Here is a 24,167-nt window from a genome sequence, read left to right as displayed (position 1 = left end):
GAGACACAAACCTCTTCTGCTTCTTCAGTAGAACACCCCACCCTAGGTTGTTGGCTTGTCTAGGTTAATGAGGCTAGTACACTAGTGATTCCCCTAAGGCCCCAAGGGCTTTAAGGTTGCCAACAACTGCTTTGGGAGTAGAGACAGTATAGTATTTTATTCTGTAAGCAGGAAAGAACAGTTAGGAGCCTAAGGGCGGGGGATAGGCATTTCCCCCCCCTCAAGGCCCCCCCTGCTTTTTTTCTTTTTCTTTTCTTTTTTTTAATCGTGGCTTGGGAAATGATTGCCTTCTCTAAACTCATCATACAGGGGCACACAAATTTAGTTAATGGCTGCTGGCTGCCTGTTTCTGTCCGCTGCTCTTCTGTATCTCTCAGACTGCCAGGACAGAGTAATTCTCTATCCACCAAGTGCTCTGAGGACAGCCAGCTGGTTACTGACACTCACTCTCTGATGACTGCTACAGTTATGTTGTCTGCACTCCCCCCCACCCCGCCTCCAATAGGCAAATTTTCTTTTTAGGGAGCCACCAGCTTTCAAGATGCCAGTTTGTGCTTTCGAACTGTAATTGGGCAGAGGGATAGGAGGAGAAACCCACAGCTCAGATCAATGGGTAGGAGAGAACCCCTCCCCTACATCGTCTAAACAACAGGTGGTTTGGGGCACAGGGTTAACTCTTTTGCACAACACACACACACACACACACACACACACACACACACACACACACCATCCCCACCTCTGCCCACACAAAATCGTAGCGGAGTTTTCAGACTGAATGGCACCTGCTGCTCAGAGCCCAGAAGCCCATCTTGCAGGGTCCCTCCTGCTTGCGGGACACCAGGGTTGTCCAGGGGCTTGGGGCTTTGTAAACTATGGACATCGGATAATTTTTTGTTCTCCTCTGTTCCCTTCAGTATATCCCACCGTCCCCTCTCCACCCGCTTCCAGGACCTTTCACTCTCTGGGGAGGGGTGATCTCCATCCTGACCCTCTGGGAGGTCCCAGGAGGGCTATTTTTAGCAGCGGCCGCTCTGCTTCAACTTAGCCCGGGGAGGAGCTGCGGTGTAAGAGCGGATGACCGGCTCACAGAAGCCACCGGCTTTTTGGCATTGTTAGGGTTGCACACAGGAGGCAGAGGACCGCTCTTCCCTGCTGTGCCAGCCAGGTGGGCGGCTCCGAGCAGCGCGACCATCCAGCCGCGTAGAGGCTTGATTTCCCGGTGCGGAACGTGGGGCTCCGCGGCCCGCCCAGCGCAGGCCCGCCAGCCCTAGACGCCTGGTGGTCTCCGCAGAGGAGGAAGTTCCCGGGCACTGCTGCCTGCGTCACAGCGGGGCTGGCACCGCGGCGGCGACTCGGCAGCTGGCGGCGACCCCGGGGCTGGGCGCTGGGCGGCGCTGGCTGCCGCGGGCCAGGCGGCGCGCGGGGCGGCGCTGGAGGCGGCTCCGCTCGCAGGCGGGGAGGCACCGGGGAGGAGGAACAGGGCTGCGGAGCTGGGGCGTTAGCTGCGTCCCGGCTCAGAGCCCGCGAAGAGGACGAGGACCGAGGCGCCGCCGCGTCCCTGGCCGTAGCACTCTGGTCGCGACAAGCCATGAGCAGCGACGCCGCGGTCGCTGGCCGTCGCTGAGCCCAACCCGGACACAGCTCGCCGCGCCCTGGCATCCTGTTTTGCGGACACCCTCGCCCCCAGAGGTAAGGACTGGGGACCCACGGAGGGATGGAGAGGGACAGTCAGCACCCTGCCACTAGGTTCGGTTCTCTGGGCGCGCCCCAGCCTGGACCCTGCCTCATTCGCGTCTCTGCCTCCCCAGAGCTCTGGGACAGGCACAATGTGGTCGCCTGCCCGGCATGTGGTCGGGGTATCCGGCTAACACCAACCCCACCCAGCCCACGCGGGCCCTGGTGTACGCGCCAGGGAGCCCCCAGCCCGGCGACCTGTACAGCCTGGCCGCCGCAGGTTCTGGGTACTGGGGGAGGGGCGCACTAGGAGAAAACGCGGTCGCCGCAGGGATGGCCCGGGCGATTCTCCTTCCCTACCTTCAAAACCCGGGAGATGCTGGGGCCTGGTTTTCCTGCTCTTCTCCCCAACCCCCCTCGCCTCCCTGGAAGAAGCCTGAAGTTACACTTTTTGAGGAAGGAGGGGGAAAAATCGAAGGTCTCCATAGGGATCCAGAGAACAGCAGTCCGCTCACCTGCAGGTCCAGAGGGGCGGGAGGGGGCTGCTCCGCATCCCAGGACCCTGGAGGCTAGGTGTCTAAGCCAGCTCTGCGGCCAGGACCTCTGCCTTCAGCCCAAACGGAGCCTAGCAGGCTCTTGGTTTTCTCTGGTTCCCAGCATAGAGGTGTTTGGGATGGAGTTAGCCCCTAGGGAGCCTTAGGGTGTGCTCTGTAGACGCCAAAGCCTTTCTTTTTCCAGCAGCTAATGCATCCCTCCCCCCACACTTGGCTGTGTACCTCAGATTTCAGTTATTTAAAAACCCTTCGAGTTACCTTTCCTTGCAACGTCTCAGCCCACACCTAGTTTCCCATCCTTATGCGGATGTTTTATTAGAGGGTGAGGGCAAAACTTCACTGAGTTTCCAATTCCTTAAGCATTTTAAACTCACAACAAATTAGTTAGGGAACATTTTTGGGATCCCATCCTCCTTAAAGTGAAAAATAAGACTAATTGATCTTTGTGGGAGTGCCCGGGTTTGGCTGGGAGAGCCTTATTGCCCGTTAGAGGTGCTGTTTCACTTCTTCAGACTGCAGTAGCGAAAGAAGTGTGGCCTTAGCTAACGGTCACATTTCTGCCGAGTATGCAGTGCTTTACTGAAGCCGGGACGAGGATTTAGAGTGGACCAGCATTAAGATGCCACCTTGGTGACAGGGGAAATAAAAGTGATTTTTTTTTAAACCGCTTGTTTCATGGAGTTCTGCAACACTGCCAGCACCAAAGCTTTATACACACTTCTCCTTATTTTCTGATGATTTGTAGAAAGCCACCAAGCCTGGTTTTAACCTGAATTTAATAGACTTTTACTCAGATTTGCATCCCACGAGAGATAGGTAGATAGAGCTATCAGATTAGGTCTACATGTCTCTAGTCTATGATACCTGAATGTCTAAGGATTTAAGACCAACTGGGAGATGTGGGGGAGGGTGATTTGCAAGTACAAACATTTTCTTCTTTTATATTCTAGACAGCAGGTGGGGGCCACCACCTCAGTGTCTGTAAAAGGTGGTACGCATAATTAACCATTTCTCATAAGTAAAGCTAGGGATTGAGTCTGAGGCTTTGTCCGTGCTAGACAGTCTATCAAGTGAGTTACATACTGAAGAAGTGTATTTTTTTTTTTTAAAAAAAGAGGAGGCTTTTTAGTAAAGATAATGTTATACGAACTCTAAGAGAAACGAACAGTTTGATGCTTGGGTAGAGTTTCTCCTTTTAAAAACAATTCAGAGTCAGAAATATTTTAACTCCGAATGCCCAGTTTTTATCAAATTATTATGTTTGATTGGCTGACTGAGACAAGGTTTTTTTGCATAACACTGGCTGTCTTGGAACTCGATCTCTGTAAGACCAGGCTAGCCCAAACCCAGAAATCTGCTTGCTTCTGCCTCTGGAGTTCTGGGACTAAAGGCACTGCTTGCCTATGATGTTTAAATCTTCTGTAGTATTTTAATCTGTAGTCATTGGCACCTCCGTCATAAAGCCCAAGCTTAAAGAGAAATGAGATAAAAGTTATACTTCTTTAGCAAGGCTTGTCTTAATGATTTGATGACATTACTGCTTTGTAAACTGACTGACTGGCCTGGTATCTCTCCCATCCTAAGAGAGATGGTGCCGCCCGTACCCATTTTATAGAATGGAATTCAGAGTTTATGACTTGGCAAATGCCTTGCAGCTAGAATATGCTAAGTGAATGCAGACAGCACCTTAGTGCTTGCCTTTGTTTGTTTTAAGGCACTGCCTTGCTTTGCTGCCCAGCCTTGCCTCAGTCCTGGCAATCCTCCTGCCTCAGCCTCCTGAGTGATAGAATTACACTGCCTCTGGTTCTCTTTAGTTCTCAATGTTAACTTTTCTCCACATTATCCAAAGGCTTCCTACTTTCCCCCCCTCTGACCTAAATATGTTTTTAACTAACCATAACACCTGCACAAGAAAACAGAAATTAAAAGTAACCTCTCCAGAGTTTGCTATGCCCAGGTTGATGTGCAACAGAGTTTGGATTTTGAGTAAGGACACTCTATTTCCGAAGCCCATGTTCTTTGGACTGATTGCAACTAAATGAATAATTTGAAACGAACCAGTGGGCCATTCTGTCCTCTCCCATCAGCTGCTCTTGGCAACAGTGTCTCAAGGACCTCACATTCCCAGGATTTGGCCACGTCTCTAACCTTGGTTCATCTGTGAACACATTTGCCGTTACTTTGCAGGTGCCATGGAGGTGTCTTTGACCCCTCTTCTTTTAAATATAATGGTAGCCAAGCATGGTGAGACACCCCTGAAATCCCAGCACTCAGGAGGCAGAGGCAGGAAGATTGTTACCAGTGTGAGGTGGGCTTGGTCTTGGCATTGTGAGTTCCAAAGTGGTCTGGGCTCTACAGTGAAGGCCTTGCTCAAAAATAAACAAGTAAATAAAATATAAAGATATATCATAGTAACCCCAGAGTGTTGAGTTCAGTTCAGGGCCGCTTCCCTGTTCTGTTAATTAAACTTTGGGACATTGAAAGTGACTAAGAGAAATGATTGAATAGAGAATATTGCTCTATTCATAGACTTCTTAGCCTACACACACACACACACAAACACACACACACAAACACACACACATACACACACACAAACACACACACACACACACACACACACACACACACACACACACAAAGATATATCATAGTAGAAGATATACATTGTTTTAAATTGGCAGGCCATACAGAGTGTAGCCCCAGGTTAGAGTAGTTGCCCTGGAGTTCTGGCTGCACTGAAAGATAGGTGTTCAAAGGCTCTCAAATAAATGACTGAAGTACACTGAGCCCTGGTTTCCTTGTGTAACGGAGTTTTAGAGCCTACCTCACTGCGTGCATTAGATGAAGCTGGGCGTGTAGAGACAGCTCCCTTCTCCTAGCGGATGAACAGTAAGGATTCCATCACTGCAGGCGGTCTGGAGCTGACTGAGATCTCTGCCTTCGGTTTTGGTGTCATTTACTGGAAGATCACAGGCTCAGTCCTCCCATGGCTACCGTTGGGTTAAATGTGGGTTTTTTTTTTTTTTTTTGGTTTTTCTGTTGTTGTTTTGTTTTTAACATATCTAACTTTTGAATCACATCCTTTCTCAAAGGCTTGCGTTAGAAACATGCACTCACCTTTTTTAGTATGTTTCTTTGTTCTGAGCCGCACATTTTAGAGAACTTACCGGAGCTGTTTCAGTGGCTTGGAATGTGTGTGCTTTGGCAGACAGACTTTCCTGTGTCTGCCGCTCCAGGTCTCTCAACCTTGCTTATCTCTCAAGGCCTGTGACAGTGCCTTTATCTCCCGGGCACACACCCCGCCCTCAACAGTAGACAACACTATGCTAAATGCCCCCTCCCCTCTGGCCCCCGAACCTCCCTCCAACCCTTCTGACGGTCCCGTTATACTTCAGACAAGCACGGTAATGCTTTAATCTTTTCATGTTCATAGTATGTTTCCAGGAAATGTACGACGGAAAGCAGTAAGTTGTTTGAGGTAGTAGACATTTTTCTATTTTGTTTTTCTTTGCTCAGTTAGGACAGCACCTCGATGGTTCTTATATCCTAAATGAAAGGCAAGTCATGTATTTGTAAGTGGTCCTCCCAGCAGCTAAGAAAATACCACAGCGTTGGTTTACCATAGAGTTGGTGGCACCTTTGTCTTGAGATTCATCTCAAGCATCTCACATGTGTGTGTGTGTGTGTGTGTGTGTGTGTGTGTGTGTGTTTCATGTGTGGGGGCTTATGTATATGAAGCTACCTGCACACCCACATGTCTGTGTTCCTGGGGAGACCTGTGGCTGATGTTAGAAGCCTTCCTTGAACACTCTGCCTTTTATTCACTGAAGTGGAGTCTCTTACTTGAACCAGGAGCTCATTCCCAGTCCAGCTAGCTAGTTCGCTTCTGGGATTCTCTTTCTCTACTTCTGAGCCCTGGCAGGCAGGTTATGGAATCCACCTGACACCCACATAAGGTCTGAGGATCTGACTCAGTTCCTGCCATACAGGGCAATCTCACCCCTACCCAGCACCTTCCTTCACTCATTTAACTAGTCTTACATCTACTAGAAGGTCACAGTTCTTAAACAAAGCCTGACCTTTCGATGCCAGATAAGAAAAGTGCACTTCATTAATAAATTGCTCCCAGGACAAATAAACATCATTGGATGATAACCCCATTGAGTACATTAGTATTAGACAGCCCAGGGGTCTGTTAGCATCAGAGAGCCCAGGGGGCTATTAGCATCAGATAGTCCAGGGGACTGTTAGCATCAGATAGATAGTTCAGGGGAGTGTTAGCATCAGATAGTCAAGAGGGCTGTCTTTATTTAGGAATGTTGTTTTTTTTTTTTTTTACCACAGAACAAGGTATGCCAACCTCAGGAGATTTTTGAGGTTGTGAGCAAGGAAGAGTTCAGACCTCCATTGTGGGAAATGGTACTGCAGTCAGAAGCCACTTTTAGGATAGAATTAGCCCAGGTGAAAGCCTGGGCCATCCCACCTCTGATACAAGGGACTGAAAAAGGGAGGCCCAGACACAATGCTGTGTGCTAGAGGCCGCCTGCCTATGGATTGTAAGAATGGGGAAAAGATGCTGGGATCAAGTGAAGGAAGACGCAGAGAAGCTTACGTGGCCTTAAACAGCTATCGTGGAAGTGAAAGTACCCCTCCCTGCCCACTGGATCCAGTGGCTAGTGACGAAGGCAAGAGGGGTTCCTTAGTTTGTTGAGACTCTGTGGACAGAGCCCAAGGTCAAGAGGTGGAGAGTGACTAAGCCCTTCTAGTTATCAGACATGGAAAATGCTGAACCATTTACTTAGAAGAGCTGCTACTCATCATAAACTTTACAAGGAAATCAAGGAACATTCTCTGATGTGGGAATGTTGTTTTTTTTTGGGGGGGGGGTGCGTGCATGCAAACGTAAGCACGGGATTAAATTCGTGGCCTTTTACAAGCTAAGTGCATCTCGTGCTCCTACCGAGCCACACCCCCCACTCGCTTTCCTGGTGCCAGCTCTTGGATTTAAAAGATACATGTGGATGATTCTATAGCCTGTGATATCTTACCAAAGAGCTGGTGGTAGAAAAAAATATGTAGTGCGGGCTCAGAAAAGTTTAGCAAAATTCAGAAATCAGCTGTCAGAAAGATTGGGGAGGGGAGCAGTTGAGACAGAGTTTCTATGTGTAGCTGTGGCTGGCCTTGAACTCAGCCACGAGCCCAGATTTTACACACACACACACACACACACACACACACACACACACACACACACACAAATAGCTTAAGAAAGTCATTGAAAACGTTTCAGATGCTGGAAGTTTGAGTTAGAGCGATCCAGGATTGCTGTGTGTTCCTTAAGGAATCTTTCTGAAGACCCAGGAAAGGAAAGTTATTACCAAACCAGAGAAAGCAGCAAGGTAGAGCATGGGGAGAGTTAACCTGGCTAAGCTGAGACACCCAGAAGCCTTAGACCAGCAAATGTGAGGAAGCTTAATACACCAGGTCTATTATGTTTCTGTGGACTGTGGCCCTTGGTCAAGTTGTTTGTCTTCCTACCCCCTCCCCCTTCTTTCTACCCAACCAGTTTTTGCTGGGGCAAGATGACCCCTGTCTTGATTCTTTGTTACATTCGGAAGTCATGGAAGAGCCATTTGAAACTAGAAGGCATACAGAATAGACAATGTATTAATATGTTTTTATAAATGTATATGATGTCTTAATTTAAAAACCCTCTACAATTATACTGTTATTTTGTAGTTATGAGAAGCATGTTTGGTGTATGCTAGACATGGTGGCACATACTTTTAATGCCTGCGTTCAGGAGGCAGAGGAAGGTGGTTCTCTGAGTTAGAAGTCAGTTTGGTCTACACAGTGAGTAAACAGCCAAAGTGCATAGAGACCCTGTTTTAACAAACAAACCCAAGACAAAACGAGAAAGAAGCATACTTTATTCACTCTGTATGGAGCACAGTAGCGTGTGTATGTGTGTGCATGGGTCTGTGTGGAAGGCAGAGGTCAGCCGGGGGTCATTCGCCTAGAACCATCCACCTTGGTTTTGAGATAAGGTGTCTTACTAGGATGGTTCTCTGATACAGAGAGGCTGGCTCACCAGCCATCTCCAGAGCTCTGCCTCCTCCTGCCTCTCCACTGCTAAGAATACAAGCTCATGACACAGTGACTGGCTTTTAAAAAGAAAACTTGGGGTTGGGGATTTAGCTCAGTGGTAGAGCGCTTGCCTAGGAAGCGCAAGGCCCTGGGTTCGATCCCCAGCTCCGAAAAAAAAGAACCAAAAAAAAAAAAAAAAAAAAAAAGAAAGAAAGAAAGAAAAAAAAGAAAACTTGGGTGCCAGTTATCTGGGTAATAATTCAAATCACACTCAAGACTGACAGCTATTTCTCCAGCCCATTGTTTCAAACTGAAGTTTACTTGTAAAGAATTAAGATGATTACCTAAAGTTTACACTGGCAAAATTAATACACCCCTAAAGTCATCTCCCAAACCCTCCTCTACTGGACATTCTTTTGCTTTCTGATGAGAAGTCCCCCTTAGTCATCACACAGTTAACACCTTTCAACCGTTCTCATGCTACCGACGTTCCGATACCAGCCGTTTCTTCTTGGGACCTGGGCCAGTTTATTGAGGATAAGGTAAAGTTTGTGTGTATCAAAGAATTCACACTTGCTCATAATTACAACACACTGTTCCTTATTAAAAAGATTTTAGCGTGCTGATACTTGGGGAGGGTGGGGTTTCCAGGGTTGCTCTTGGCTTCCTGGTTTCTTGTACAAGTCCCCTGGGGGGCAATAGCCTGGCCTTCTGGTGCATTCTCTGGAGCAGTGAGGAGGCTGTGTTTTCCCTGCAGTTTCCCGAATCTGGTGGCTGGCATCTCTGGCACACATCATCTCCACAAACAACACACCTCTCTTCTCCCCCAGCTTTGTGACAAGACCTCACACATCCAAAAACGTGTTTGGTGACAAGAAAACATCCAGGGTAGCCAAAGCCTTGTCTGTTCTTTTTGGTCAGTCAGAGGCTCAGGGACATGGGTGCTCGGGACTATTGATGGTGACCTGTTTGTGGTGAGACTTCTCACCTCCTAGCTGGGAGCTTGTCCACTTCCTTCTGATGTTTTTGCTTCGTTTTCAGACAGGGTCTCACTGTGCAGCCCTGGCTGACCTGGGTCTTGCTAGGCAGATCAAGCTGGGTTCTGCTGGTTCACAGAGTTCTGCTGGGATTAAAGGCACGTGCCACCACACCCACTAACACCCTTCTGCTTCAATTCCGGCAATGTGTCATTAAGTGTCATTAAGAAATCGTCTTTCCTCTTTCCAGGGTTGGGGATTTAGCTCAGTGGTAGAGCGCTTGCCTAGCAAGCGCAAGGCCCTGGGTTCTGTCCCCAGCTCTGAAAAAAAGAAAAAAAAAAAAAAAAAAAAAAGAAATCATCTTTCCTAATGGAGGTGAATACGTGCGTGAAAATATATCTCTGAATGGAGTGGAAAATTAGGAAGAAATGGTTGAACTAACTATAACTAGCAGCGAGTATGTAAACACAAAGTGAAGACATCAAAGAGAACACTAGGTGAAGGCCGCCTGGTCAGACAAATATCTGGAAGTTTGTGAGCCCCAGAGTTCTGTGTGTGCGTTTTCATGTGTTCATTAGCGTGTGTAATTATTCAATGTATTGCTTTATGACATTTTCTACATGTATATCATACATTATCATCACCCTCTTTTCCCCTGCCCTTCCCTTTCCTCCCCTTCCCCTCCTCCTCCTCCTCTCTCTCTGTCCCCTCCCCCAGTCCCCTTCCTTTTCCCAATTACTCTCCATTCTGCTTTCTTGCCCTTTATCCCCCATGTGTCTTAACCACTTGGTCAGAAATCAATAAGAATTACTTTGGTAGTCACGTTCCAACATCTCAGAGGTTTACGAACATCAGAACATGTCTTGGTAAATGGGAAAGCTACAGCTTGGCACCCAACTTCCGGAACAATGGGTTGGAGACCACTTAGTCATTCATTTCTGTTTTGGAGCCTTGAAGAATGACTTCATTGGGAAAACATTGTAAAGATAAATGACTCTGCCTCCCTGAGCATTAGCGAGGCCGGTACAGTGTGTATGTCGGTGATGTTAGGAGACACTGTCCAGGTCACACTCAGCTTTCTGGCTAACGCCCAGCTGCACAGATCATTCCGGAAGTGACCCCAGGAGCATTGGATGCGATCTGGACATGTTAGCGGTTTCGGGTGTTTTATGAAGTGTCTGGACGGCGTGTTTGAAAGCGTCACCTGCCGCTTATGGGAGACCATGATGACAGAGCCTTTGCTGAGGATTTGGAATGGTCTGTAATTAACTGGGGGAAAGCGCACGGTGGTAGCGTGAGGAAAATGAGCTGAGTCAGTACTCATGGTGTTCGCTTGGATGTGGGTGTTGTCAGCGCAGGTGAACTGAAAGAGCAACAAATGCCTGAGAACAAATAAATGAAAGAAACGCAAGACAGAGAAAGGCAGTGTGCCGTCAGCATAAAAGGCGAGGGCGCCGGCCGGCTTAGCGGACCGCTGGAAATGCTTGCTGGAAGAGTGACTTGAGAAGTGTACACACCCCCAACTCTCATGTGTAAAGAGGTTTGGGGAGATCCATCTAGAAGTGTACTCCCCTTGGGACACCTGATAGGAGAGACCGATGGAAGACTTGGTTTTAAAGTGTGGTTTCAAGATTATTACCAGACTTTTGGGTTGAGACAGGGTCTCACGGGGTAGCCCTGACTTGCCTGGAACTCATGTAGATCAGGCATTCTAAGATCCATGGACTTCTGCCCCAGGAGTGCTGAGATAGAGGCATTCTTCACTACGCCCTGTGTTACTAGACCCTTGACTGACAGTGTTAAATGGGTAGCCAGGAAACATTTGCAAGAACAGTCCTGCTCTCCACTGAGAGCACTTACGTTTTCTCATGCGTTTTGTCAGGCAAGGAGTCTTAATTTCTTCCCAGAGACTGTGAATAATACCTCACAAATAGATTCTGCCCTGGGTCTGAAACTCTCTTGATCGGTTTTGTTTCATCAAGTGGGAATACAAAGGTTCTGGGTGCATTATGGCATGCGCGACTGCATGCGTTCAAGGACAAAGTATAATGAAGCCTATTGCTACAGACACTCTTTACACATTGTATTGCCCAAAGAAATTTCACCTCCATCCTATTTTTGTGTTAAGATGTTTGAACTTCTTACCTGCTCACTCACTTTTTAGATTTCTTCATTTATATTGTACCGTTCGAATTAGGATGACCAGCACTCACAATACACTTTTATTTAATATCAGGAAATATATTCAAAGCATAATCTAAATGAACACCGTTTTTGCTATTACTGTTTAGCACGGTGTGTTTACCTAGACTCTGTGTTTTGTATGTCTCATCTCGAACATTCTTTCCTTTAGAAAAGTTCAGTGAGAGGTGCTTAGTGAGCATAGCTCTGTGTATTTTGTTTTCTTAAGGGACCCCTAAAATCTATATTCTTTCTTTTAAAAATGTGTTTGAATCTTTCAAAACAAATCAAACTTTTTTTTTTTTGGATCACTATGACTTCCTAGAACTCCCATTGTAGACCAGGCTGATTTTGAACACACAATAACCCACCTGCCTTTGCCTCCCAGTGCTGGACTTAATGACATATATCACCAAGCCCAAAAGAAATATTCTTTCCTAGAATTTCAACATTCTGGGACTTGGGGAACTTGGTCAGTTGATAAAGTGCCTGCTGTATGCACATGAGAACCCAAATTCAGATCCACAGTTCCCACAAAAAGGCCAGGCTGAGCAGTGTACATCTGTGACCCCAATACTTGGAGAAGCAGAACAAGGCTTCTCCTGGCGCTCCTTGGCCAGCCAGCCTGCCTAGCCAAGTTGATGAACTCTCGGCTCAGTGAGAGACCCTGTCTCAAATAATAATGTGGAGAGCGACTGAGGAAGACACTGTTGATCTTTGGCCTCCAAATGCATGTGCACCCGCATAAACACATGAACGTGCCCAAACAAACACAAGCACACACAGCTGTGTGATTCTAAGGATCGTGCAGTAGTGTTCAGGGAGTTTATTATAGGTCCTGTTCCACTTATAAAGAGTATAGCCCTAGAACCTTCCTAGTAGGATTGTCAGGCTAAACAAATTATCTTCCAAATGTGGCATTTTCAGCACAGCCTGTTACAAAGTAGCTTTGCTCAGCCACTAACTATTAGGAAGCAGAGATGTGTAACAAACATTTGATATTGATACATTACCAGGAGCGGTGAAGAGTCTCTGCACACAGTAATGAATTCATAGCTTTATGAATGGCATAAACATACATCTTACTTTCTGGGGGGACGTAGATAGATCTGTAATACTGAACTTATCTACAATTAAGCTTTTGTTGCTTAGAATAATGTTCACACAAGTGATCCTTTACGAAAACTAGTTGTGCTTTTGGGAGTTTACTTTCAAAGCGTTCCGTTTTAAGGAGGATTCTCGCTGTGCTCTGCTCAGCCTTCACGGGGTGCCGCTCACAGCTCTCTTTCCTGTTGTCGTTTCTCACGAGATGTTTTCTTCCATGGTGTTAGGATGCTGGAAGCTGGATGCGTTCCAGAACTCTAGAGTGTGCTTATGTTGGGTAGCCGTCTGAGGAATGTAACCCTTCAACCCCTAAAGCTGGGCTTCTGACTTTTTTGGCATTCTTTGGCAATGTACCAGCAACATAGAGATTTGGATTATGATGTAACCACCTGGCATAGCCAGCTATCATAGATGCTTGGGTGGAACTCTTCTGGGTTTTGTTTGATTTTGTTGTTTTGCTTATTAAAGGTACTCCACACTGAAATAACATGTTAAATTAAGGATTAGAAATCATTCTTTGAAGGAGGGGTGTGCTTTAGAAGATATCTTTCAGGAAATAAGTTAGACAAGGAGGGTCTGAAAGAACAGGAAGCAAGGAGTAGTGGGGGACTCCCTAAGAGACGGAACTGCCCCAGCCGAGGTCAAAGGAGAGCTTTCTCGTGGAATCAATCGCTGGGTGCTTCCTACCTTTGGAAGCTGCGAAGTCCTAAAGCAAATGTTGCAGTCCTGCGGCAGACTTAGGAACACAGAGGGTCAAGTGGGAGACTTCCAGTGGCTGCACAGTAAAGGGAAAGTCCCCAGATCTGCATCCAAACTCCTTCCAAGTATTTGCCTGATCTCAGAAGTACTGAGGGGCATTGGTGGCTGAGCAGATGGATGGCCCAGGTCCATGCTCGAGCCACTGCCACTGTGCGGCCGCACACCGAGTTCAAAAGTTTGACTAGGACCACACTATTGAGCGGCTGCAACTAAAGCCAGCGCTTTCCAGAGGCAGAGGAGAGCTATAATGATCTTCAGGATATCCAGTGTCAAAATCAGTTATTGGGTGTGAAAATTCACAGGGCAGTGTTACCCATAATAAGACAAGGAGTGGTCAGCAGAAATGGGCTTAAGATGGGCCAAATGCTGGGATTAGGCAATAACAGGTTACAACTGCTGTTGCCAGCGTGCAGTGTAAAAACTCCACAGACTGACAGGGACTCAGCAAAGAAATGGGAACTGTAAATGGACAACAAAATGCAAATCTAAAACGAAACACCTCTCGGGGAGCTCAAGAACTCAATGGAAAGAACATGTGAAAACACACACAAATGCGTGTGCACGCACACACACACACACACACACACACACACACACACACACACATTTTGTAAAGAGAAAAGAGGAAAAGGTCTGAAGAAACGGACACACAATGGCATGTGGAACAGCATCAACACTACAGCTGTCTCTTCCCGTGAGCCTCCTGCGGTGACTTATAAAAGTGGTTTGCTACTCTTAACCCAGAAAACCACACAAAATTACGCCAAACATCCGATTATTTTGCTTGTTTTGTTTGTTTGTTTTGTTTTGTTTTTGAGACAGATTTTATCTGTGTAACAGCTCTGGCTATCCTGGAACTCACTCTGTAGACCAGGCTGGCCTTGAACTCGAAAAGATCCAACTGCCTCTGCCTCCTGCATGCTGGGATTAAAGGCATGCACCACCACTATCTGGCTAGAGATCCCAATCTTTGTGTTTACTTTAATAGCCTCTGCGAAACTGCCCCAACTCTCAAAGCACAAACATCCCCAGAGTCCAGAATCTGACACATGTTGACTGAAAGGCACAGCATGCACCATTCTGGAGTTATGATGGTGCAGTGGGTAGGGCAGGCTGATGGTGGTAGGGCAGGTAGGGTAGGTTGGTCTGTGGTGCTGAAATGCTGCTGACTTTTTGCAGTGTTCCAGTGCAGCTTCTCTGGCCGCTGATCACATCAGTGTGAGGAAAGCACCCGAGGTGTGTCAGGACAAGGATCAAACTCCTGGTCAGATGAGACATGCCTGAGCTCCCGACACACCAAGCAGGAACATAGACTAGATCACACAGAAGAATACCCCAGAAGCAAGTGAATAAAGAAAAACTTACAGCATAGGACTACATTTAGCACAAAATGAAAATAATGTAATGATAAAAGAAAAGCGGATGTTCAAGGAAGAGAAGACTAGGAAAAAGGACAAACTGTCAGATAATGGCTGTCAGGCGCCCATACTAGATAAAAATGGAACATAAACTGACTGATCCCGAGAGCACATCAAGTGGGTTCTGCTGCAAGTGGGTTGAGCACAGCAAAACCATCCCAAGACTGTCACCATGGTCTGGTGACTAGAAAGTAAATACAAGAGAAACCGATACAGGTGTGCAGAGAAAATGAAATACATCTGCTTGACCATGACAGCAGTCGGAAGTAAGAGTGTGCTTTCCTTCAGAAAAAGAAAACTAGGGACTGGCAACAATCATAACTCCAGCCCTTTCTGGTCTCTTTGGGTAGCAGCTAACACACACACACACAAACACACAAACACACTCACACACACAGACACACACATAGACACACACACACACAGACAGATACATATACACACTCACACACACACACACACACAAACACACTCACACACACAGACACACACAGACAGATACATATACACACTCACACACACAGACACATACACAGACACACCCGCACACACAGACACACGCACACAGACACAGATACACATACACACACAGACATACACACAGAAACACACAGACAGACACACACACACACACACAGACACATACACACACACAGACATACACAGACAGACACACGCACACACAGAAACACACACACACACACATACATTGGGAATTTTGTTTGCTGAGCCATCTCTCCAGTATGAGCACTTAAATATTTGTTTAAAAACATTTAGAAAAAGGCCAGTGACATTTATAAGTCACATGAGTAACTTTAGTGTACCTTTAGAGCCAAAAACAACAAATTCAAGAAAATGCTAAAGTATTTCCAGCTGAACGATAAAAACACACCATCAAAATGAATAGGAAAAATGGTGAGACAGAGCTAAGATGGTGGTGTGTGTGTGTGTGTGTGTGTGTGTGTGTGTGTGTGTGTGGTGTGGTGTGTATGTATGGTATATGCGTGTGTGTATGTATCATGTATGTGTGTATGCATGCAAGCATAGGCCGATGGGTAAACGGTAAGAGAAAGGTAAATGTGTGGGGTAAAGGAGCTTCACAGAGCTTGATGTGTGAAAAAACATACAGGGCTGGTGTGTATCTTAGTGGCAGAGGTCTTGCCTAGTGTGCACAAAGCTCTGGGTTTATTCTGTCACTGCCAAAAGGCGACAACCAAAATAAAAGCAATAGAAAACAACACAAAAAGCTTCCTGTCAATCATATCACTTATACACTTATATACGAGAAAGTAAATCAAACCCCAGAATATAGAGGGAAATAACAGAAATGATGACAAAATCGGGGGCTTGGAAAACAGTTTCAAAATTAAGTTTAAAATTAAAAAATGTAAATGTACTTAAAACTTAAATGAAAATGGCTTTAGATCGGGTAGGTCAGATGTTTGTTCTTTGAGTCAGTGCTGAAGTACTAGTCATGTTGATGGGATTGTACGAAAATAATTAATCCTGATCAGCTATTCCTTATCGGGAATATCAACTGAACTTCAAGGTTTTGTTAATGAATTTTGTCCTTTGGCAGATTCATACCTGACCTAGTCCTTTCCTAGATTCGTGACCCCTTGTTTTGTTTTTGTGGCTTTTAGTTTAATCGGGGCCATCTGTGTGGCCACTGTGCTGGTTGGAGGCAATAATGTCTTCTCTGTCCCTGAATCTAGTGAATCAGCCCCTTCTTTATCTGAGCCTGACTGTTGATGGCCTCATTTTTATGCTATAGCAGAAGCACAGCTCTCTGCTGAGTTTCTGATTATAAATGGCTGCGTCTGGCCCAAAAGATGGCGTTGGCAGCTGTCTTCTGACTCTTGCAGTCTTTCTATGCACCATTTCATGATGTCCCCTGAGCAAATGTTTGAAGGGATGGTATGCAAGTCTTGTCTATACCTGGGCATCCGTTCTCTCAATTCTCCGCATCCGACACTGGTGGGAAAGAACTCCCTGAGAATAAAAATGTGTCTTTGTTAGGCTTTCCAATGCTGCGAGGAGACACCATGACCAAGGCGGCTCTTATAAAGGACAACGTTTAAATGGGCTGGCTTACAGGTTCAGAGGGTCAGCCCATAATCATCATGGCGGGAAGCATGGCAGCGTGCAGGTAGACTTGGTGCAGGATATCCAGGCAGGGATGGTGCTGGAGGAACTGAGAGGTCTATATCTTGATCCAACTGCAGCCAGGAGAAACAGATTCTTCTGCTTCAACACCCACTCCTACAGCGGCGCACTTCCTCCAATAAGGCCACACCTCCTCCAGTAAGACCACACCTCCTTAAAGTACCCCTTCCCATGGCACAAACATATTCAAACCATCACATTCCACTCCCTGGCTCCACAGGCTTTTTCAAACACAGGAGTCTATGGGGGCCATACCTAAACATAGCATAATAAAAAATACGTTTAGTCCAATTTTAAAAGTACCCACAGTCTATAACCACCTCAACCATGTTAAAAGTCCAGTGTTTGAAGTCTCTTCTGAGATTCATCCAATCGCTTACCTGTAATCCCCTATAAGATCAAAAGGCAGATCACACACTTCCAACAACACAGGATATGCATTACCATTCCAAAACGTCATAGTGAGGAGATACTGGACCAAAGCAAGACCAAACTAATCATCTGGACACATGGCAAACTCTGCATCTGCACGTCTAATGTCAAAGCGGTCTTCAGATCTCTCCAGCTCCGTTCATCTTGGTTAACTGCAGCACAATTTTTTTTTCCTGGGCTGGTTCCACTCCCTGTTATTAGCTTTCCAACAGGTATCCCATGGCTCTCGAATCTAGAACATCTTGGGGCCTCCAAGGCAACTTGAATGTTACAGCTTCTTGTTCCAATGTCTGGGATCCACACATGATCTTCTGGGCTCCTCCAAAAGGCTTCGGTCACTTCTCCAGCTCTGCCCTCTGCACCACTCTAGGCTCGGTCGACACCATTCCACGGCTGTTTCTTAGTGCTATTCCCATGGTGCTGGCATTTCTAATACACTGAGGTCTTTCACTGCAACTGGGACTCACCAATAGCCTTTCACAGGCTCCCTGTATGGTACCAAGCCTTACGTTCTTTGCATGGCCCCTTCAGTCCTGACTCATCAGCTGCAACTGAGGCTGCACCTTCCCCCTCTGTTCTTGACCTTAAAGCCAGAGTCACATGGCTGAAGCTGTGAGTTCTGCCGCTTGCTGGGGCTGGAACATGGCCGTCTTTTCTATTACATCACCAGCTTTCTGTTTGTTTTCTATCTCCGCCACTGCCTAAGTCTGGCTGTCCAGGACTTTGCTCTGTAGACAGACCTTGAACTCAGAGATCGGAGTGTGTGTACCTAAGCTTTTATTTACCTGGAACTTGCTCTGTTCCAGGCTGGCCTTGAACTCAGAGATCTGTTTGCCTCCGTCTCCTGGGATTAAAGACGTGTACCACCATGCCTGAGCCTAAGTTTTTCATGGACACCATGCCTCAGTATCCAGATCAAAAAAGCCTGTATCTTCCATTTCTGGGTCATAGTTCATTCCAGCTTAAAAGTCCAAACGAAAACAACCAATTACTAATAACACCTACCACGATATAACTATTCCTTGTTCAATGGCAAACACATAAAAAAATGAGCTTAGCTTTCGTGCGCCAAACTCACCACTCCCTCAATCTGCTCATCTTCTCGAACACAGGATTCAGCTCTACTGCACTTCCTGCTGCCCTTTTATTACTCGAACCATACAGTTTGTATGTGTCCTTTCCAAGCTTTCTGTGCTTGATCAAAATGCGCCTCATGAGGGTAAACCAGAAGACAAAGTCTATGCTGGGCTTTTCTGAAACTTCCTGTGTCAATGCAATTAGTCAACATCTCAGGTAGACTTTTTAAACATGGACTAAAAGCGGCCACACTCTTCACCAAAATATTTCAAGAACATTCGTCTCTAGGTCATACACTAAAATTCTTCCTCTCTGAAACCTCTTGAGCTAGGGCCCCACAGTTCAAATCACCCTCAGCAACAATGTCTTCCATTTCTACTAGGATGGTCCATTAAGCCACAACTAAAGCATTTCCAAATCCAAAGTCCCAAAATCCACATTCCAAAGCATGGTCAGGCTATCACGGCAATACCCCCAGTCCCTGGTACCCACTTCTATCTTAGTTAGGGTTTTACTGCTGTGAAGAGACACCATGACCAAGGCAACTCTTACAAAGGCCAACATTTAATTGGGGCTGGCGTACAAGTTCAGAGGTTCAGTCCATTATCATCATGGCAGTAAGCATGGCAACATGCAGGCAGACCTGGCGACGGGGGAACTGAGAGTTCTACATCTTGATCTGACTGAGGCTAAGAGAAACTGACACTGGGTGGAGCGTCAAAGCCCACACCCATAGCGATGCACTTCCTCCAACAAGGCTACACCTACTCCAACAGGACCACACCTCCTACACTTCCTACCAGCCAAGCATAGTCAGACCACCACCATGTGCATTAACATGGGTTTTGATGCTGTGTCAGCAGATTTGGACAATAGCATTCAGTTATCCAGGACTTCAGATCTCACAAGCCACGGGGTTTTGGCCAGACTTTTATAGTAGCAGGTATGGATTCTTTCCTGTGGAGCAGGCCTCAGATCCAACCGTAACAGTCGTGCTATTACACAAGTAGGCACAATATTCTTAGAAGGTTGGTTCAAAGCTGGATAAACCACTTACTCCCCCAGCAGCCACAGAGCACCTTCCTGGACTATGAAAGTCCCAGCATGGAGCAAGTGCCAGCCTAAGAGCATAAAAGCTTTCATATTTCAGTCATGGTGGTTTGCAAAGTATTGCTAAAGAGACATTTTAGGTGCAAGTTTTGACTAAAAAGTGGAGGAGGAGGAGGGACTGGGATTTGGAGGCCACCTCCGTTTTTCAGCGAGACACCCCATTTGCACAGCAAGACCCCGTCTCACAAACCTGAGGCCAGAGAGTAGAGTGCTGGTCTCACATGCACCATGGGTTGCATCTCCAGCGCCATAGGCAGAGAGGAGGGGTCTGAAAAATCACCAGGTGGACGCCTGCAGATGTCTGGTTCCTCGTCCTTAGCAATGTGCGCACAATCCACCAGCTCCTCCATTCAGTTTGCTTTCCATAACTTGCACTGCTTTTCCTCGGCGTCACATATTGAGAAAGGGGGAGTTTTCAAACCCCATGCTCCAAATGTATGAAGTGCTTGTTGGCAACTAGGAAAAGTGATGTCATATTTCAGTTTCTCTCTGGAAGGAGGAAACAGTCCATGAAAGGCGAAACCTCTCCTCAGCTGCTGTGCGTTTGGGGCTGGAGGCTTTCTGTGCTGGAATTCATCCGTCCGGGTCTGCTGGGAGGTGCTGTTTCATTTCACGGCCAGCTGCACACATTTCCTTTTACCCTTTGTCTTCTTGCCTGTGAAATCACCTATCATAGCTTCCCTGACTCTGCGAATGTTAACATAGCTGATGTGTACAAGGTAGGTGCTCTCCTTAGACACAAACTCATATGGCTGTGGAGCCTTCCCTCCTTGTGTTCCAGACCAATGGGAAGGTGCTGATCTGCTAAATACATCAGGAGTCCATTGTCAAAACAGATGGGACACTGAACATAGCCTCTGGCTGACAGGCGGATGACCTCTGAGCTACAGCTTTAACTGTTCGACAGATGCAAATCCACACAAAATGCACCGGGGGCAAACCACAGCAGGACAAACACCAACATTTTCTGAATGTTGTCAAAGGATAATTTTTCAAAAATTGAAACCTGACTTTGTTATAGAGTCAAACACGCGAAAAGTTTGCCAAACTCAGAATGGCCAAAACTGTTTCCCAGATTCTCAGGGGCTACTTTTCGAAGGGATTCCTTTTCTTTTTTTTTTTTTTTTCCAGAGCTGGGGACCGAACCCAGGGCCTTGCGCTTGCTAGGCAAGCGCTCTACCACTGAGCTAAATCCCCAACCCCTTTCGAAGGGATTCTTAGGATGGGGAGATGCCTCAGCTGTGACGAGTTGCTCTTCAGAGGACCAGACTTTGGTTCCCAGCACCTACATGGTGGCCCCCAACCCTGTAACTGCAGCTACAGGGGATCTGACACTCTCATGTCTCCCCTTTGAGGGTAGCTTACTCATGTGACACACGTAAAATAAACAAATCTTTTTTAAAAAAATGTTACAGTATCATTGCCCAGTTACATCTACAACTAGGAAATGTGCTTTAAAGAAACAAATGCCATTAGGTGTTTTCTTCTGGACCCAAGTACAACTCTGGAGTGTAGCCAAAACTAGTCAGAAAATCAAAACAAGACGTACTCCCTTAATCACTGAGGAGGCCACTTAAATTGCCCTTTGGTAGCTCAGAAAAAGCTCCTGTCCTGTTCATTTTTTATTTCGGGGTTTTAGACAGCACATCCTTATCCATCCTAAGCTTTATTTAAAGGATTTTGTCTCTAATATAATAGACATGCATTGTTGGTCAGAATAAAAGACTGGCAATGGGCGTCCTCAAACTTAAAACATGGGAGAGACATTAAGGCTTATCACCTCATTTCTAGACTTACATCACTCATGAGGCACAACTCTCTTCGAATCGTGCCCTGAGGAGGAGCTCCCACTCAGCCCAGTTCTCAAGCCTGCTCCCAGTTTAGATGGTATGTCATCTTAAGCCCCATAGACCGACTCTTTTCAAATGGCCTTTACACTTCCACACTGAACTGTTCCAACTGTCGTGTCTCAGCCTCGAAGCCAATAACTGCAGCTCTATGCCTCTCAGAGTGAGCCTTGTCTGGGACTTCTCAGAACCCTGAACAGGCATGACGACGTAGGGTTCATGCGACCTGGATCCTCAGCCTGCTTTTATGCCATCCACTTCTGACATAGATTTTACATGCTTTAAAGGCAGTATATAAAAATAGAGCACATGACCTGTAAAACCTGAGCATTGTACGATCCCTCTCTGCCTTAAGGGAAAAAGCTCCCATTCCCTGAAATTAAGAGGGTAAGTGGACGACTTATTTTTCAAAAATGTTGTAACTAGTTTGCTATAAAGAGAAAGCTCTTTTAGAATTCAAAGATTGGCTTGCTCATCTATCTGTGTGTTTGTCTATCTATCCAACTATCCATCCACCCACTTGTCCATCCATCCATCCATCCACCCACCCACCCATCATCCATCCATCCATCCATCCACCCACCCATCCGTCCATCCATCCATCCACCTGTCCACTTGTCCATCTGTTTGTCTGTCCATCCATCCATCCATCCATCTATCCATCTATCATCTATCTATTTATCTATCTATCTATCTATCTATCTATCTATCTATCTATCTATCTATCTATCACTTTGGAGAATTGAACCACTGACTGAGCTACATCTCAACCCCAAAGACTTGCTTTGGGTAAGAGTATTTTATAGCAAAGACCATGGCAAAAAATCATTAGATTTGACATTGAAATATCAGAAAGATCACTAACTTGGTTGTCAGATGGTCAGCTCTGGGTGGTAATTGCTTGCCCAGAGTATGTCTTTTGTCACTGACACTCATAAGCATCAAGTAACTAAGCATTTTTCTCCAGGAAATATTGATTTCTTCTGGGAGGAGGTTGTAAGTAGCATCAGGCACATAGGTTTGGACAGTTTTTCTACAGTGGGCAATATAGTAGTATATTTATGCACCATCATCATCATCATCACATGAATCTTGAAGCAGAGTTTTATTCTGTAGCTTGATCACATTGACCTTGAACTTGCATTGACCTTTGTGTTAAACCGACCAAAACCATCTTGGGAAGGAGAGGACTTAATCACAACTTATATTCACTGAGGGAAGCCAGGGCAGGAGTTTAAGGCAGGAACCTGGAGTCAGAAGGTGAAGCAGAGTCCATAAGGAGTGCTGTGTGCTGGCTTGCTTCCCGTGACTTGGACAGCCACCCTTCTTATAGAACCTAGGATCACCACCCACAGTGCTTGGAGCCCTCCTCCATCTATTATTAATCAAGAAAATGCCCCACAGCCCAGTCTGATGAAGACAATTCCTCAACTGAGGCACCTTTTTCCCCAGGAAACTTTGGTTTGTGTCTTCTTGCCTCTGCCTCTCAGGTGCTGGGATCTGAGGCATACGTCACCACATCTAGCTTATGCAGTCCTGGGGTTTGAACCCAGACCTTGGTGCATGCTAAGCAGACACACTCCCAACTGAGCTCCATCCTAGCCCTGATCTCCTCTCCACTTTCGTTTCCCTAACATTTCATTTTCCTATGTATTTGTTACTATGATGGTTGTGGGGTTTTGGGGTTTTTTTCTGCTCATGCCCAAATGCTTTGTATTTCATTTTTGTGCAGTTGTAACAAATTATCAGAGTCTGGGACACTTACAGTGAACAGAAATTTCTTGGCCCACGGTGTGGATTGGGAAGTCCGATATCAAGGGACCAGCATCTGCAGGCCTTCCTGGTACATGCGTGTCTTAGTTTGGTGAGCAGACACCATGACCAAGGCAATTCTTATAAGGACAACATTTAACTGGGGCTGGCTTACAGGTTCCCAAGCTCAGTCCATTATCATCAAGGTGGGAACGTGGCAGCATCCAGGCAGGCATGGTGCAGGCAGATTTGAGAGATCTACATCTTCATCTGAAGGCTGCTAGCAGACTACTGACTCCCAGGCAGGTAGGAGGAGAGTATTAAAGCCCACACCTACAGTGACACACCTACTCCAACAAGACCACACCTACTCCAACAGGGCCATGCTCTCTAATAGAGCCACTCCTTAGGCACTATTAGAAATCACTACATGTCATACTATTGGAAATAAAGCATATACGGATCACCACAATGTGTATGCCACAACAGCCTCTCTCTGTTATGACCTCCAATTTGACATCATTGCTGGGGCGGGGGTGTGTGTGTGTGTGAACTACTCCTTGAATCTCAATACCTTCCAAAATTGCGCCTAAGTCATCTTTATCCTGACACAGCTCAAAAATGTGAGTGAGGAGAGAGAAATCAAGAATACTGACGCTGTGTTTCCATATGTGGCTCTGTTTATCGCTGCGATGGGTTTGGACCTTGGGCTTCTTGTCGAGTGTTCTCCACATAGTACGCTCATGTTTCCGTCCATGGGTGCCCCACTCGTTGCAGAAAAGATTCTCTTCCTACTTCAGAAATCTGAGAGCAGAGATAAAAGCCTTCAGCTTAAAGGACCAAATCTCACTTACTATCGTATATCTTAACTCCTAAAAGCTTAGACACGGTCAGGTGGGCTCAGTGGGGAATGGTGCTTGCCACCATGCCTTACGACTTGAGTTGAATCCTTAGAACACACATGGTGGAAGGAGAAAAATGAATATTTGGAAATCGTCCTCTGACCACCACGTGTGCAACAAA

General features: G+C 46.3%; 1 protein-coding gene and 1 non-coding gene across 3 annotated transcripts in view; both read left to right on the top strand.

Annotated features, from left to right (window-relative positions):
- The first annotated feature begins 246 nt into the window (after positions 1-246).
- Positions 247-24,167, top strand: part of Lrrc8c (leucine rich repeat containing 8 VRAC subunit C) — a 92,539-nt gene continuing 68,618 nt past the window's right edge. The window contains exon 1 of one of the 2 annotated variants that reach the window (XM_006250542.5): positions 247-1,692. The gene's annotated coding sequence lies outside the window, so the exon portion shown is untranslated. The remainder of the gene's footprint in view (positions 1,693-24,167) is intronic. The other variant, NM_001037179.1, reaches the window with a different exon arrangement.
- LOC120096783 (small nucleolar RNA SNORA36 family) lies at positions 4,647-4,778 on the top strand. The gene has a single exon (XR_005493621.1). It is a non-coding gene; the product is annotated as a small nucleolar RNA SNORA36 family (small nucleolar RNA).

The sequence above is a fragment of the Rattus norvegicus genome, chromosome 14 (assembly GCF_036323735.1).
Source record: "Rattus norvegicus strain BN/NHsdMcwi chromosome 14, GRCr8, whole genome shotgun sequence".
NCBI lineage: Eukaryota > Metazoa > Chordata > Mammalia > Rodentia > Muridae > Rattus > Rattus norvegicus.
The sequence above is the reverse complement of the archived record's forward strand: the minus strand, read 5'-3'. Positions and strand labels throughout refer to the sequence as shown.